General features: G+C 41.4%; 1 pseudogene; it reads right to left on the reverse strand.

Moving 5' to 3' along the window:
* Nucleotides 1-1774: 1774 nt before the first annotated feature.
* Nucleotides 1775-15533, reverse strand: LOC142848581 (glyceraldehyde-3-phosphate dehydrogenase-like; annotated as a pseudogene).
* Between the last annotated feature and the right edge of the window lie 784 nt (nucleotides 15534-16317).

Raw genomic sequence — 16317 nt, forward strand, 5'->3', positions numbered from 1 at the left:
TTATTTAAATAATTTTATATTAAAATTTATAATAGCTCTCACACTGCTAAATTTCTGTGCTGAACTCTAATAGGGTCTGTCTTTCTTATTTTATTTTTTTTTTAGATTCCTAAGAATTTCTGTACAATCATCCTCTCATCCGTAAGCAAATTTTCCTTTGCTGCCTGCCTGTTCGCTTTTATTTCTCTTGACCTAGTGCACTTCCTGTAATGCCGATGTACTGCTCAGTGGCAATGAAAAATTACACAACTTTTCATGCAAAGAAAAAGTTCAGTTTCTTGTCAATATGCATTATGTTAGCTGTAGTACTAGGGGACACATCTTTTTCAGTGGATGAGATATGCTTTTAGTCTTGGTTTTGTGAGGTAGTGCAAAAAGATGTTGATTTTTTTCAAGCACTATTCCTGCAAATATTGGGAAAATTATGTGTAGGTATTTTTCCTTTAGTCTTTAAAAATAGTGGTTTCCTGTGATTGTGCCCCATTTGTTTGGGGAGTTTTCTCTGCTGTCTTTGCAGTTGAGTGGAACGTGCTGGAAGACCTGCTCTGAGTATCCTTTGGTGACATAAGGTTCTCCTCCATTCCAAGGAGTTACAAAATGGGCAGGGCCCGATCACGTTCCTTTATGTTCTTTCCTGGTAAGCGCAAGATTGGCATGATTCTTTCCTTGGACATGATGAGCTCACCGGGGAAGTAAGTTAGACATGGAATGTTTTTCACTTGATGATTTCTGACACCAATCTAATTATTAGATAGATATGCCAATACTTTATTTCTCCAGGACTTGGTTTTGGACAACTTGTATTTTTTTTAAATTATCCAGTTCTGAGAGAGAGGTGCAAGAAAATAAATCATGAAGATAATAACAAAATCAATAAAAAAGAAAACAGATGTACAAACCTTTGGAATATTAATAGACTTAACAAATCGGAAACAGAACATGCATTATGATTATATTAAATGAAAGGATATTGCTCCAGACTTATACACATTAAAAGAGAATTAAGGACATATGATGGATTGTGCCAATAAATTTGACTTAATTTTACTGTTAAATTTTGGTCTTGTTCCATTTTAAGTTAAAAATTTATATAACTTAGGTGCCACCATCGTTTAGCTGTACACAGTTGCATTGTCTCCCCAGCATCACGTATTGAAGGGAATACCCTCTCTGTGTTTAATTGTTTTGAAGTTTTGGTGAAATTCAATTGTCCTTATTTGTGGTGCTATGTTTTTTAATATTCTGCGCTATCCCAACAATCTCTGTGTCAGGTTTTGTGTTGGTGTCATACTGCTCTGTTTCAATAGATTCAATAAATTTATTTATGATTGGGGAAGTCTAAGTATTAAAATTTGGGTCTTTATTTTCAAAATTATTTTTAACCTCTTTAAAGCCCTTTTAAAATCCACATGGACAACAATATGGACTTTTTCATCTTTCCTTTCTTTCTTTCTTTCTTTCTTTCTTTCTTTCTTTCTTTCTCCCTTCCTTCCTTCCTTCTATTTATTTATTTATTTAATTATTTTTGTGTGGTAAAATTTATTCATGGAATTTAAGAGAGTAGGGCTTCCTAAACTCCTTCCCTTCTTTTGGGAGTCTGGGACATAAACTGTGAGGGGAGATGCTCCATGCTGGGGGATGAGTTCCGAGAGGGACTCCTCAACAATCAAGCTCTTCTCTCTTCTTCTCATGTTCTTGATGGGGTGGATGGCCCAGGGCTTCTTGCTCCTTGTAGGCCATGTAGGCTATGAGGGTCTCTACTCTGTAGCTCTAGTCATTGCCAGGAAATGAATTTTTCAAAGTTGTCCTTGAGAGCAACTCCAGTTCCGGCACCAGAGGTGGAGGAGTAGGTGTCGCTATGAAAGTTACAGAAGACAATTGGTCCTCTGTGTATCCCAGTGGGCACTCTGATTCCTGCTTCACCACCAACTTGATGTCATTGAACTTGACAGCTTTCTCCAGGTGGCATGTCAGATCCATGAAAGACTCATTCTAGGTAGGAACATGGGCATCCATGCCAGTGAACTTCTCATTCAGCTCTGGAATGGCCTTGACCACAGCCTTGGAAGCACCAATGGGTGCAGAGATGATGTCCTGGGCAGCCGCGTGACCATCATGTGACAGCTTTCCAAAGGAGCCATTCACATTCTTTGGGGGGCAGCAATGGCATCAACTATGGTTGTCAAAGTTGTCATAAATGACCGTGGCTGGAAGGGCTAAGCAGTTGGTGGTACAAGAGGCATTGCTGACAATCTTCTGTGATTTGTCATACTTCTTGTGGCTCACACCCATCACAAACATGGGACCATAAATAGAAAGAAAAGAGATGATGAGCCTTTTGGCTCCAACCTTGAAGTGGGCCCTTGACTTCTCCATGGTGGGAAAGACAGCATCACCCCATTTGATGTTGGTAGGATCTTGCTCCTGGAAGTTGGTGATGGCCTTCCGGTGGATACAAGTTTCCCATTCTCAGTGTTGACTGTGCCATTGAACTTGCCATGGGTAGAGTTATTCTGGAACAAGTAAACTATGGAGTTGAGGCCAATGAAGGTAGGTCATTGATGAGCACAGTATACACTTTGCTATCATTGAGGGCATAGCTGATAACCAGAAGCCCAATAGTCAAAATCCATTCACTCCTATCTTCACTACTGTGTTTCCTGAAGGAGGCTGGCACTGCACAAGAAGAAAGTTCCACTGTTTCTTCTTGTGGGAACCAGAAGAAGCAGAGATAGTATGGACTTTTCTATTTTTATAAAAATGCCATAGAACTATTGATAGGAATATCATTGAATCTGTAGATCATCCCAGGGAAAACTGTTATCTCAATAATGTCTTTCAATCCATCATCACAGACCATATTTTCATCTTCCTTTGTTTCTTTCAGCAATGTTTGTTAAATTTGCAGTGTACATGACTTATACTTCTTGGGTTAAATTTCTACCAAAGTATTAGTATTAAAGTTTTGATGTTATTTGAGGTGAGATTATCTTAATTGTTTTGATATTCCTCATTGACGATATATGGCTGACTTTTACATGTTGATTTTGTGTCTTGTAAATTTAAGAAATTTACTTCATGGGATCTTATACATGCAATCCTGCTGTCTGGGAACTGAAATAGATAGACCTAGAAAGCAGCTTTCTCCACCCTTCAGAGGCTGTGCATGAAGAACTCACCGCCTGTGGCATGGCCAATGGGAAAATCTGAGAGCTTTCCCCTGACATCTGGGAACACGAGCAGGGCTAATGGTCCCCACTTTCACTGCCTCAGCTGAGTACTGGCTTTTCTATCCTGAGTGACTAGGCAGGAAAAAAGAAAACGTCCTTCAGTCTGTAGAAGAAATCCACTTGGACTTACGTTCTTCCTCTTGTTGACTTTGCTTAATCCCTCTTTTATGTTCTGTTCTTCAGTTGATTCTTTATGTTGAGTTGATCATGTTTTTAATCTTTTATGCAACCCACTGATCATAAGTTCTATGGGAAGATGAAAAGCTGTCCTTCAGCAGAAAGGGTTATGGAACACCTCTTGTGAATTATCTAGCTACCAAGGACCACAGCCCTGCATGATTCATCTTTCAATCTCTCAAATGAGTGTCCAGCTTGGTAGTTTTAGGGAGGGCCTGGTCCCATCTACTGTGCTCAATCACTACCGGAAGTGAAAGCTTTGAGTTAAGATTTTTAACCCCTCGTTTCCTATTTCAAGCTGTTCATTTGGTATATATGAATTCATCTATTTTGATGGTGCAAAAGTACAAGTTCCAGGGATTCAAAGAATAGAATTTTAGAATATTGGAGGTAAAAGAAGTGTTGCTGTCCAACCATTGATTATAACTTCCTGTAGTGAATGAGAAAACCAGTCCAGAGAGAGTAAGAGATTTACTCAAGGTTACATAGGTTGTTGGTGATTTAAAGCCCCTTCTCTGAGAGGCAATAAATACCATAAAACTGTGCCATGGCAGTGACCTGAAGCTGCTGTATCTTTGCTCTCCATATGAAGAGTAAAAGGATTCAAATGCCAGGCAATTTATGAGTGTAAAGATTGCAAAAGGAACGCTTAGCCTGGCTAAACTGCTTTCAAGTTCCTGAAATCCCTTTCGTCACGGTCCTTTCCATAAAGTATCCGCTGTGCTAATTATAAAAAATGTCAGGTCCAGGCACCAAAAACTCTCGACAAGGCAGAACTATAACTAAATGGAACTTCATAAAATGGAGTTCTTAAACAAATTCTGGCTTTCACCTATCAACCATCCCCTCAATATAGAGCATACTGTTATTCTGATGCCTGAATTTCACACAATTTAAAATCTTTACCATTTTATAAATAGCCACTTTGGTTTTATTTATCAGTGTTTAAATAAATTCATTTAAATTTGACATTATAAACTAGTAATATGTCTTTATTTCCATTTCCTAATTTTTATTTTAGTGTTTATTCTATTAGATTGCTTGTAGAACATAATTTAATGTATTAGTAGGCTCTAACTTTAAATATGCTTTATTAGTATACTATGTATTACAACTCATAAATGTCCTGCAACATGAAGGAAAAGGAAACAAAGAATATGAATTTAGGCAGAGTTCTGAAAGAAATACTCGGATAGTGGTGTAGCTCAGTGGTGAACCATTTGCCTAGTAGAAGCAAAGTCTTGGGTGCAATCCCCAACACACACACACACACACACACACACACACACACACACACACACACACACACAGAGAGAGAGAGAAAGAGAGAAACAGAAACACAGACACACACAGACAGACAGACATACACACAAACACACACAGAAACAAACAGATACAGACAGACAGATAGAAACACACACACAGACACACATAGAAACATAGGCACAGACAGACGGACAGACACACACACAGAAACATAGACACAGACAGACACACACAGAAACATAGACACAGACAGACACACAGACAGATACGCACAGAAACACAGACACACACACACACAGAAACACAGACACAGCTGGGCGGTGGTGGCTCACGCCTTTAATCCCAGCACTCGGGAGGCAGAGGCAGGAGGATCTCTGTGAGTTCGAGACCAGCCTGGTCTACAAGAGCTAGTTCCAGAACAGGCTCCAAAGCTGCAAAGGAACCCTGTCTCAAAAAACCAAAAAAAAAAAAAAAAAAGAAAGAAACACAGACACAGACAGACAGACAGACAGACACACACACACACACACAGACACGCACACACTGCTCATAGATTAACTGTTCCCAAAATGAAAATCTTGAAAGCTAGACATATTCAAAGCGACTGCCATGACTTTCAAACACCCACTGTGTTCAGGGAACAAGATGCTATTTTAGAAACAGAGAATCTATTAAACAGGAGAGAACAGGGCAAAATACGCAGTTAGGAAACACAATGGAAAATAAACCCTACCTGACAGTAACCAAACACTGTAAGACTGACTAGCAAGTGGGCGAGCCCCGTATGGTGAAAGGACCCTACGGAGAGATATCAGGAAAGAACGAATCTCCTAGACGAGACAGCACAGTGTCGCATCCGTGCCAGAGCCCCACGGAGTCTATATAAAATCACAGTGCAATTACCTTTTGGACTTTATCTTTTTGACATTATCCTGAGTTTAAAAACAAGTTACATTGTCACCAGTGAAACGAAAGGGACAAACCTGGAAGATGAAAAAAAATTACATGGCATTTGATTAAACATTTTAAATTTGTAGGAATAGTTTTCAATTAAAAAAACAATGTGTACTAATAAGTCACAGAACATCTAAATAATCTGAAACAATGAATAAAATGATAACATAATTAAAAACATTTAAATATCAAATTGCTAAAGGTAGAGCAAGTACTTTCAAATCAGCATGGGTTAGAGACATAAATTCTTGAATTTTCTCTGTCAGTAGTGTGACAGTAAGCTCCTTTTTCCCATCCTTTCAACTTGGGGAATTTACATTTAAGAAATAACCAGGAATATTCACAAATATTCACTAATGCAGTACTTCCACCAGAGGCTTTGCGTTGAGGAGATGGCTCAACCAGTAAAAGCCTGCGTCGCGCGAGCATTGGATTCTGAACTCAGATTCTAAGCACCCACATGAAGAGCCAGGTGGGGAATGTGTGCCTGCAGCCCCGGTCCAGGGGGGTGGGAGGCAGCGGGGGCAGTGGGTGATACTGGAGGATCTCTGAAGTCTGCTGGCAGACCAGATGACTCTGTGAGTTCTGGGTTCAGTGAGACTGTCTCAAACAAACGAAGAGAAAGAAATGGTTAGGAGAGACTGAGAAACACAACCAACATTGATCTCTGGCTTGAATACACACCAGTTCACACTGGGGCACATACACATGAACACATACATATCCTTATACACGCACCCCCAATACAGAAAAAGCAAAGCAGACAAATTTATAATGAAGCTTACAAAATATTTAAAATAAGTAATGTTATATGTGGGATATACATATAACATATGTTATCTGTTGGAATGCTAGACAGTCTTTGAAGTTATCTCAAAGTAATGGCAGAGAAGATGCTCTTTTTTTTTTTTTTTGTCTGTTTGGTTGAGACAGTGTCTCACTATGCAGCCTTAACTCTCCTGGAACTCTCTAGATCAACAGACTGGTCTAGAACTCACAGAGATCCTTTTGCCTCTACCTCCTAAGTACCTGGATTAAAGATGTGTGTCATTACACCCGTCTAGACAATGCCCTTAATAATGTTGCTTGTCCAATGCTATTTCAGGACCATGTCATGTAATAGTTCTGAAGTAAGATGCCACATTGCCCTTTGAACATTTGTTTGTGTCTGAGGACATTTTGGGTGTTGTAAGAAGGGGACGAAGGAAGTTGCTATTGACACCTAGTGAACAGAGACAAGAGATGCTGCCAAATGTCCCATAATGACCAAGTGAAAGCTTTGTCCAGCCCAGATGTCGGCAGGGCCAGACCAAGAAATATGATTGAGTAAGAAGACGAAGCAAGGCCTCTGCAAACTGCAACTCTCTCTTGAGCCACCCAAAGCTTGCTGATCGGGAAAACAGAGTACAATCCTGCTTATGGGTTGTCTCAGCCCTAAAGTGCCACTAACACTGTCCTTACAGGGGAGGGACAGCTGGCAAGAGGCTGTAAGGCCAGGCGGATGGCAAATGCAGGAAGGTGGTTTCCAAGTAAGCTGTATTTGACGCTAAGGAATCATTGCTAACATGATTGTTTTTCTTTGCTTTGGTGCAGACACTGGAGGATTCAAGTGTTGAAGGGTTTTGAAGACACAGCACATCACTGGTGCTGTGCATAAGTACAGACAGGGGTGTTTCCAGTAGCTAGGCCTCTGCTGTGGTCACAGTAGCGGGGATCGATTTCAAGTACTAATTGCCCTTTCCGTGGTCTTCCCTACTTTTTATTCAGATTGTTCTTTTCTATTTTTATTTTATTTTTATTTTTCTTTGTTTTTGTCCTAAGATCCAGCAGTTCTCTGTGGAACTAGCACTTGCTTTCTTTAGCAGGAAGCTGGCAGACTTTTAATAAAGTTCTTATGCTTAAGCTACTTATAAATCTAGATCCAAAACGTTACAGTGTGATACTTTATGTATAGAACCAAAGTACTAGGACATGCTACTTTATGTCTTGGCTTGCTCTATTTAATAAGTAGGTTTATTTTCCTTTATATAAAGTGGATAAAGTACCTGCAACGCAAGCATTAGGATGTAAATTTGAATCCCGGGAACCCGTGAAAATCTGGGTGACATAGAGGATGTCTGTAAACCCAGTACTCACATGGCAACACCGAAGGTGGAGACAGGAGGCCCTCCAGAAAGTCACAGGCCAGTCATTGCGGTTTATGCCGCAGTGATACTGTATCAAACAAAGTGATAGATTATCCTCTAAATTCCAGGTATATACTATGGCAAGGGCACACACATATACACATGCACACACGCAAGCATATCACATACCCATTTACATTCACATATATATTCATACCCACACATCATACATGGCCATCTGTATTCTGTCCAATAATCCAAACAGATGCAGGTCAGGGCGTTCTCAGGGAATTCATTTGAATAACCAGATTCCAGCTTCCAATGAGATATTAAGAATCAGGTCACTTTTGCCTTGCTTTTTCCCAAGAACCACATTTTTTCTCTGACAAGGCAAATTCCAACTGATCAGGCATCACCTGGAGCTTGTTCCTCTAAGATACTCCACACCCTCACGCTCAGGGCGGGCTTCCTGGCCCACATCAGCTTTATAGCTGCCTTTTCTTTTCTCACTGTGAGCTCAGGCGGAGGAAAGGGCAGGATGGTATCACACACATCTTATTCAGGCTGGTACATCCAGTTCTTGAATCCATGCCTAGATCATAATTGGTCCTGACAAATACGGAGTTGAATGGAGGGACTTACAGATGTTCTCCAATAAAATGAGGGATGACAATACAGCTTTGTGGCGCCTATAACCAAAGTGGGATGGGAGTGGGTGCTAAAGAGTATGTGGTAGGTCAGGTAGGCTCCGGGAGCCCCGCCTACGGCTGGAGGGAGGGGGAGCACAGGCTGGAAAAAGCAAGAAGAGGCATCTGGGTCTTTGGGTTCCCTCAGGCTTTCCCCTCTCCAAGCTCTGCCTTCCTCAGAGCTCACACACCCTGTGGCTAAAACAGCATGGCAAGTCTGGAGGTCTCTTTGATGAACCCATTTGATGACACTGATAACTTTGATGACATTGATATATTTTATGAAGCCATTAAAGAAAGACATCCTGGAGTTCTCTTCAAACAGTTTTTTGAAGTGAAGATTTGTGGAGGCGTGCCAACTAAACGCTTTTGATAAGGGCTAGAATGTCCAATCTTCTCATGGCAGCACATAGCCAGCTTTCTTTTCCATGTGTAAGGATGGGGCATAGCTCAGTGGTAGAGCACCTGTCCAGGATGGGTTTAGTCCTGTACTCCATGTCCAGTACTGAAGATAAAATAGTTTCTACATGCCTATGTCTGCATATGAGCTGGGATTTTTAGTGTTAGCTGCCGTCAGGATAGAGAAAAAGAACTATACTGTGTTGAGTTGGACCTCAGCTTTATCTTCTGGAGTTTTTGTTTGGTTGGTTGTGGTTATATATCAGGGTTTTACTTTTGCTATGGTCTCCTGTTGCTCACGACGTAGCTGAGAATGACCTTGAACTCCTGATCCTCCTAAGTCTTCCTCCGGAGCGCAGAAATTACGGAGGCCCACGACCAAATCTTGTTTCTGTTGTCCTGGGGATCAAACCCAAAACCTTCTGCAGTCTAGGCATGGACTCTACCAGGTGAGCTACATCCCTAGTCATTCAGCATTGTCTGATAACACATAGCACAGAGATGTAAGCTTCTTGTGCTGACTAATCTAACACGTGCCTTCTCTTTTCATGGGGAAGCTTAACTTCTATACAAGCATTTTGGGAAATGAATGCTGCTTTAAACTTTTTTGTGTAACTGCTTTCATTTAACTTGACTATATACTGAAAAATATTTTCTTCTTCTAGCATGTGATTTTGCTTTTTTTTACCTGTAAAAGGGCGGGAAATTTCCATTTAAAATAAAGGATTCAATAATACAAATGAAGAAGAGTCTTGGGGGGAGATGGAGAGATGGCTCAGTGGTTATGAGCACCGCTCCTGGTGCAGAGGGCTTGGGTTCAGTTCTCAGCACCCATATGTTGGCTCACATTGCTTGTGACTCCAGTTCCAGGGGCTCTGACACCCTCTTCCGGGCTCTCCTGGGTCTCACATGCATGTGGCACACATAAACTCATGCAGGAGTATATATACACATAAAGATGATAAATAAGCAAATAAACAAAAGCATAATTCTTAGTGTAGTAGTGACAAGTTAAAAATTGAAATTGGGACAGAAATCATTTAATTTAAAGCAAAAATTGCAAAAATGCTATACCATTGGAAGTAGGAATGGAGCACTATGAATTTTTGTAGCACACAGTATTGTTTTGGCTTGTCAATAACGTATTTGAGTACTTTATTAGGCAACATTCAATAAGTAGGGGGTCTTCATGCTGTTTGTTAGAGGAATTATGAGTGGTTTATTGATTGTCTCCAGAGAGCGGAAGTCCCAGAACAGCTTAACTTGAAAGATAGTGTCCTTGTGTAGCCACCCAGGGTACCATTCCTCTAGTTCTGCTTGCTATTTCCATAACGTTAAAGACATTGGCAGCACGAAGCACATACATAGAGTGAGACGTTGGTCCATCCAGAGGAGCGGAAGGTAATCAACTCGCTCCTTTTGTCAAATGCAACCATGAAGTCTTGGGCTCTAGAGTCTTCATTCGGATCCTGACTGTTTCTTAGCTTTTTAGCCCATGTCAATGGCTTTTACCTCTTAAAGAGGCTTCTCAGTCTGTAAAAGGAGGGCTAGGCCAGTGTTTCCTGATGAGGCGGTAGAGTGTGTATCAGGAGCATACTGTCTAGGTTGTCATGGCTATTACTCAATGTGATGGATTGAACTGTGTCTTCCAAAGATGTGTTATTGTACTAACCTCCAGTACCTCAGAAAATGACTTGTTTGAACTCAGAAACATGTGTGTGTAATTACTTAAGATGAGAGCTATTGGGGCAAGGTGGGCTGCATATCGATATGATTGTATCCTTGTAAGATGGAGAAAGACAGAAAGGCAGAGCCTAGGAAGGATACAATACTGTGACAGTGACAAGCTAAAGAATCCTGAGATTTCCAGCCCTGACAGCTTCTGGGAAAAGCAACAATGATTTCTGCTGAAATTTGGGAACAGCAGCATCTTCTGAGCCCTCAATTCTAGACTTCCCAGCCTCTAGAATTCAGGGAGAATAACTTCTGCTTTGAGCCAGTTTGTAATTCTTTGTCATGACAACCCAGAGAAATAAACATACAGATTTCCTTTTTTTGTCCTGCTCAGTACCAACTTGGTTAAAACTGGCTTTATACTCCACCACTGTCTTCATGCTGACTTTATGCTATCTTGTGTGTTTTCATTGTTTAATATGTTTAGAAATATCGGTTTATCTCCAGAGCCACAAACATTGTATGTGTGTGTATGTGTATTTTTAAAATTCATCAAACAAACAAACAAATACAAAAGATCAAAATAAAACAGAAAAACTAAGAACCCATCTTGAGAGAGGTGGCAAAGATAATTTTGTTCCTTTTGAGTGTCTGAGAAAAGACTAGACAAGCGAATAACAGGAAGGTAAGTAGAAGTTGGCCATGAAAACCATTATTTAGACAAGGGCTCAAATGAAGCCTTTCCTTGCCCAGGCCTAGCAACCCTGTGTTTAAGCAGGGAATTTTTGTATCCCACTTTCCACGTTCTCAATATAGGCGAGAAACTCGATCTCATTCGTTTTCCATGATGAGCTCCCAGGTTGCTCGCTCGTCCTCCTACAGAATCACGTAGGTTCGTCATCACAGGGTTAAGTCTTTAACTGACCTGTGAGTGAGCATGTGAGGGTGAAAGTTTGCTTTTGTCTGTCTCCCCTGCAAAAAGAAATCTCACCAAAACACCAAGACTTGTGTGGAGGAAAGACAGCAATTCAAGCAAATGACTTGTCTCCCTCAAGCCCTAGGGTGCCTTCATTTCTCCCATGTCCTAGGTTGAGAATAGCCGTCTCAATTTCTTTGATATCTCTCTAATACTGCTAGGGAATTTTTTTAAAAAGAGCTAGAAGGATGGATAAATATAAGTTTAAAATTAGTCGGGCGGTGCTGATACACGGCTTTAATCCCAGCACTCGGGAGGAAGGCAGAGGCAGGCAAATCTCTGTGAGTTTGAGGCCAGTCTGGTCTATGAGAGCTAGTTCTAGGACAGGCACCAAAGCTACACAGAGAAACCCTGTCTTGAAAAAAAGATATAAAAAAATAATAAAATTATTATACACACTTTCATACCTACACTTATGTATGGTGTGTTAAGGATTCAGGACATGACTGTTATAATTTGTTGAAAATTAGTCATTTAATTTATTTCCTTCCTTTTCTTTCTCTCTCCCTTTTTCTTTTTTAAAATCTCTCTTCCTCTGCCCCACCTCAGCCTTTTGTTTTTCAGATAACGATGAGGAGAAGAAAGAGAGACAGAACATTGAAGCAAATAAATGAGTCCAGCCCTCTATTGTAATGGAAGCAGGCACTATTATGTTCTGAATCTTAGCAAAACATGCCGCAACCCTTAATACAAATATTTGTAAGGGCATTGCCTATGATCACTTATGGTTGGGTAAAACTGCCTTATGGCACAGTTATAACATATTTTGTTTATTTATATTTTGCAATGCTGGGGATGGTACCTACAGCCTTTTTCATGCAAGACAAATTCATGAGCACTGAGTGTGACCATGCTCACCTTCTATTATTCTAATAGATGTTTATTGTTCATTTCTTAAAAATCAAGGGTGGGTCAAAGAGAGAGATGACTCAGAGGGAAAAGTGCTTGTGGCAAAGCCTGAACATTGGAGTTTGACTTCCAGGACCCACATGGTGGGAGAAAAGAACCAACTGTTGCAAGTCGTCCTCTGACCACAGCCTGTGTGCCATGACCTGTCCAAATAAATATAAAAAATAAATACAAATAAGCAAATGCAAAGCAAATTTAGAAAAGAAAAATATGTGGGTAAGTACAAGAATTTAAAACTAGACGACCCCATTTTTACATCTTAACATAAGACACAGATGTGGTGCATATCTTTGTCTTAATTTTTGGAGTAGCTGTGATTTTGAAAAATATTAATTCACGTGATAAACATACATCTCACACTTTCTGATTGTCAGGCCTTGTTTTAAGGGCTTTTCCAGTATGTACATATTTTATCCTCCTCTATGACTTAGGCAATATGAGAATTAGTCCTAGTTTAATAAAAGGCAGAGCAGAGCAGTTAAGTACAGGGTCACCCCAGGCAATCTGGTTTGTTGTCAATATTTCAAACCATTGAGCTTTTCTACATCTCACAAGTGACATTTTTGTTAATAACACTGTCATAGGTTCTTTCTCAGGTTACATGTCATGGTTAAATTGGAACATAAAAGTCCAGTTTGTCATTGAGAAAAATGATTTTGATAATCATGTATCTAAGAGGCTTTCTACTATAAAATAATCCTAACTCATATATGAAGTTTGTGTCCAAAACTGTACTCTTGCTTTGCATCAAATAAGATGTCATATTAAATGTTGACTCTTTCGTCTCCAGCACAAAAGAAGGAAATAAAAAAGGAGGAAGTGGAGGACAGGGAGGAGTAGAAGAAGAGGAAGAGGAGGAGGGGGAGGCAAGGTCCTTTGTTTCAAGAAGGTCAGTCTTACCCACAGTTTTGAGGCTTTCCTTCCCCTCCCTGACTGTTTTCCAGAGAAGGAAGCAGGAACCACACAGATTGTTCTACAGTAATGAGGAGGGCCATGTTACACCCATCCACCAGCTACAAGATGACTTAATAAGCGCCCATAGGGTCCTCGAGACCCAACAGTGTCTGTTGCTACATACCAGGAGCTGAATGCCCAGTTATACAAGCACGGTGTTTTTTTTGTTTGTTGTTTGGTTTTTTCTGGTTTGTGATTTAGCTTCTGACACTAGCTAGCACCTGTAGCCAGAAGACAGACCAATGGCAGACATTCAATCCAATCGCATCTCTGCATGAAACCTTTTCCTTGAGAGAGAATCATCAGCTCATTGCTAAGGTTTTTGTGTATTTTCTTTGCTGTGATTAGCACAAATGACAGCTCCTGGAGAAGGTATGTTCCATGGCTTCTTTATTTCATGCTCTTTTAATAACTGCAAAGTGGTCGGAATTACTGAAGATTCGTTGGGGGCTAGAGCCATCTTCTCAAGTAAACTGGAGTGGTGTTTTGCATGCTCCAGCAGAACTAGCCTTGTGAGTCCAGACCCAAATTAAAACAGCGCAAAGGAGAGAGTGATTCCTGCCTGTTGTGCCCCCTTGGAGGAAGTGCATCCAATAACCACAGACTTTACCTCCACTCCCAGAGGACTGTGGGAGTGAGATGACTCAACACAACATCTCAGAGAACAAGCTGTTTCTTTTAGCTACAACAACAGCACAGTAACGAATAACAATACATTCTAGCAGCAGAGGCAATGCCGTGAACAGATGACCTCATGCCCATTGTGATTTTCCCCCAGGGCTTTGGGAAGGTCCTAGAAGCAGATTAGCCTGAATGGCTGTTCAGTCCTCTCCCGAAAGGCCTGTCAATTTTACCCTCCCCCTATTTCTTTTCCCCATGAGTGGATCTCTAGCAGATGTGCAACAAGTGTGGGAGGGAGGTGTTGACTCAACAACTGTGAACGCTTTCACAGGAGGGTAGTCGGACCACAGCTGCCCTGCTGTTAGCGCTGAGAAATAGCTGCTGGGTATCTGAGAGCATGTTGTTTGTATGTGTTCATGTGGGCGCTCACCTGGGCTGGACTCTACAAAGGAATACACGCAGCCGTTTCTTCACGTGGTTGCTGGGGATATGAACTCACACGGCAGGCACTTTACCAACTGAGCCATCTCTCCAATCCCTGCGTCTTTTGAAGGAATTTCTGTTTTACCACAAGCAGCAATATCCCCAGCTTGTAGAGCAGGCAGCTTGTCCAGGATTCTAGCCGGAGGAAGATTGCTCCTCCAGTTGGCAGTTACCCACTAAGAACAGCAGTAGGCATGGGCTGAGCGACTGGTTGAACTGGTCAAGATCTGAAGCATCAGTTTCCAGCTGCAGAATGGTCCAACCATAGCCTAGCAACAGAGGACAGTCTCCCCTGTTGTGAGGATGCTGCCCATTGGACCATTTGTGTCTGAAAAGTGAAGGTCATTTCTGATGAGCACCAGGAATGCCGGCCTCCAGCCTGTTTCTATACTTTCTGTAGTATTAAGGAAAAAGAATCCCTTCATTGCCTTTCTGCTTTAAGTTCCATTGGTAATGCTGACTGTTATTGAGTAGGTATTGTGGGGCAAGTGTTGTCTGATTTTAATAATAGCCCTAAACAGCAGATGCCATTATTCCTCCATGGTGACATATTGGGAGACTGGACATGAGGGATGATGGTCAAAGCTGGGATTCCAGTCAAGATCATTTCATTCTGGAGTTTGTCTGTGCTGGGATTCATTGTCTCTCATACTCTAAATAGATGAAGAAAATCTCATGAAATGCATGAAGCAAACCTGCTATGGAAACTTTGGTCTCACGCTTACTTGCTAAAAAGTGGCAAAAGATGGCAATTATGCCACGCGAAGCATTGATTGACTTCCTCAAATGTTTCTCATTGAAATCATAGCCTCCATGCATTCCAGTTTGTTAGATGAAGTGACCTAATATATCCTTAATATTGTCTCGAAAATTATGAGTCAGGGATTCATTACGAGCGTACATTGCTCCTCTCAAGCTGGCAACCACCCAGAACAGTTTTCTATATTCTCACAAGGCTCCAAACTAATGGCGCCGGCCCTCCAGCCACCCAGGAGAACACGAAAGCTTCAAGACGAAGTGCAACACCCGTGCACACCTGCATGTCATCAGGGAAGTCATTAAGTGAGCAGTCTGCCATCGTGGCTGCTCATTGTCAGCGTGGAAGAGAAATTGACAGTGTTGAGACAGGCTGTCATGGGAGGAAGAGAGCGTCAACAGCCAGAGCATTCACCTCAGTGGATTCCCCAGCCCTCGAGGAGCTACGGCGAAACCAAGTGCACAGAGTGTCCGAGGACGTGGGGGGATTCTCCACTGTGCTTGCTCGTGCACAAAATCGTGGGCACGTGGAAAACAGACGAAGTACCAGGTGGTGATGTGGGTGAAGAAATGGCTGCTGTGGTGAGCGTATGGTGGAGTATCGATGGGGTTAGCTTCTGTGTGTGAAGATAAGAGTTGATTCTTCCTAGTCACCTATACATATCTAGTAGGAATCATCAAGCCATGTTTGGACCCATAGGGACACCAGCTTATCTCAGTGAGGACAGATTAAGAACTCGCAGAAAATATATAAGTAATTTCCATGGGCAAAACAAGAGTAGATAAAACAGTGTGTGTATATGTGGGGGGGGGGCAGGATGTGGGTGTGCCTGACCATATGCCTATATATGTGTGCCCACGTGTGTGTGTGTGTGTGTGTGTGTGTGTGTGTGTGTGTGTGTGTACAGGAAAGGATGGTCTATCTGTTCCTGGAATGTATTCTGAATTAATTAGGTCCACATCTCAGCTGCTTCGAGGAATCCATAGTAGTTCAGCCATTTCAGGTCTTGTGGGAAATCAGCACCTAGCCCATCGTTAGTAGTTACATTCTTACACTGAGGAGGGAAATTCTAAACCTAATGACATGATCTAGAGACACAGTCAGT

The sequence above is a fragment of the Microtus pennsylvanicus genome, chromosome 4, assembly GCF_037038515.1.
Source record: "Microtus pennsylvanicus isolate mMicPen1 chromosome 4, mMicPen1.hap1, whole genome shotgun sequence".
Classification (NCBI taxonomy): domain Eukaryota; kingdom Metazoa; phylum Chordata; class Mammalia; order Rodentia; family Cricetidae; genus Microtus; species Microtus pennsylvanicus.